The sequence below is a fragment of the Myotis davidii genome, unplaced genomic scaffold (genome assembly GCF_000327345.1).
Source record: "Myotis davidii unplaced genomic scaffold, ASM32734v1 scaffold96, whole genome shotgun sequence".
In the NCBI taxonomy this organism is placed as follows: domain Eukaryota; kingdom Metazoa; phylum Chordata; class Mammalia; order Chiroptera; family Vespertilionidae; genus Myotis; species Myotis davidii.
Window position 1 is genome coordinate 5,725,820 of NW_006289416.1, and position 2,172 is coordinate 5,727,991.

A 2,172-nucleotide genomic window follows, 5' to 3' on the forward strand; every position below is an offset into this window, starting at 1 on the left:
TTGGATGGCCAGCACCTAATCAAGGTCCAGAACTGTGCCAGCACACTACCTGGAACCTCCTCATGCTGCACTCACCTCACCTGTCCTGAAAGCCATTCTAATGAACTAAGCTAAACCATATACTCAAACTGCCGCTAACACACACACACACACACACACACACAAATGACTGGTCGAACGGTTGATGATTGTCTTCTTAGCACAGTGGTTCTCAACCTTCCTAATGCTGCGACCCTTTAATACAGTTCCTCATGTTGTGGTGACCCCCAACCATAAAATTATTTTCGTTGCTACTTTGTAACTGTAATTTTGCTACTGTTATGAATCATAATGTAAATATCTGATATGCAGGATGTATTTTCATGGTTACAAATTGAACATAATTAAAGCATAGTGATTAATCACAAAAACAATATGTAATTATATATGTGTTTTCCGATGGTCTTAGGTGACCCCTGTGAAAGAGTCGTTCGACCCCCCAAGGGGTCGCGACCCACAGGTTGAGAACCGCTGTCTTATCACATTTAAGTACTCTGAGCTTTTCTAATATTTCTTTAAAAAGGCCCATTCTTTCCCCAAAGATGAATCATTAATTCAATAATAGCCCCTCAGCCTCACTCAACCTATTGTGTATTTGAAATTCATAAATATCACTTATATGCAGACTGACCTCACCACAGGTGAATTTCTGAGACATATATAAAGTAAATATTTCAATATTTATTAGTAAGTACAGTGAATCAAAGTGATTGTGATTTTGGAGATGTCAAAATACCATCTTAGATTTGGAATAGTCTTTCAATATCATCTGGTATAATTTTCACTTCATTGAGGAACCACTTCCCTAAAGCTCTGATGTCCACGGGTGTCCAACAGCAGGAGCCCACTGGTTCACAGGGCAGCTGCCCACTCTGTGCTATACAGCTCGAATCGTGGGCAAATTTCCCTTTTTTAATCCGAAATCTTCCATCATATGAATTTCTTTTATTGGTTATAATTCATCCTCTTGAACTACTCAGGCTGAATGTAATCCCTTTTCCACACACTATCTCATTGGAGATTTGAAAGCAGTTCTTGTGTTTCCTTGAGACCTTCTCCTTCTCATGTAAACACCCTCACTTCCTTTAACTGGTCCTTACAGGCCTCGATTCCCAGACTCTCTGCCCTCCCGTCACTTCCTCAGGAAGTACTCTCGTTTACACATGTCACTCTTAAAATGTGCCATCCACATTTTCTCTGTTATCACAGAAAGGAAAACAACAGTGTTGGGGACCTAACTATATAAACCACATGTAGGATATTGAATACCTCACACAGTATCCTGCTTTTGTGATGTAAAATCTCTACACTTAATTCTCCCGGCAAATCCTGTGAGAAAAGCTAGTCAAATGAATGCCTGATCCATATAGTAAACACTTTATAAAGGCTCACTTTTATTATTGCTAATTTAAGACATCTAAGACTATATATTTTTTAAAAAAGCAAAAAACACAACAAAACACCCCAACAAACCCTAAAACAGCTGCAAAGTTACATGTTAAGGGGCATGAATGTAGAGAAAAGCGAATAACTGAGACAAATGAGAGTTACTCACATCTTTATTTTAATTAAAATACATTTGACATAACATTGTGTAAATTTAAGGTGTGCAACCTATTAATTTGATACATTCATATATTGCTATATTATTGCCATTGTAAGGTAATTAGCACCTTTATCACATTACATAATTATCATGTTTTAGTGGTTGGAATGATTAAATTCTATTTTCGTTGTCCTGAGCATTAGATCTCTAATGCTTATTTACTGCTTGGAGGAGGAAAATCCTGTTTCTAGGTTTTAAAAATAATTTTTTGGTAGTAAGACAAATGTTTTCTTGTTTGATTAAGAAATACTGATATCAAGAATCAGCTATTCCTGCCCTGGCCAGTGTGACTCAGTTGGTTGGGCATCATCCTGTGCACTGTAAGGTCGCCTGTTTGATTCCCGGTCAGGGCACATGCTGGGGGTTTTGGGCTCCATTCCCTGTAGGGGGCATGCAGGAGGCAGCTTCATTTTTACATTGATGTTTCTCTCTCTCTCTCTCTCTCTCTCTCTCTCTCTCTCTCTCTCTCTCCATTCCTCTCTCTTTAAAAAATCTATAAAAAGAATCAGCTATCACCCATTGAGGCT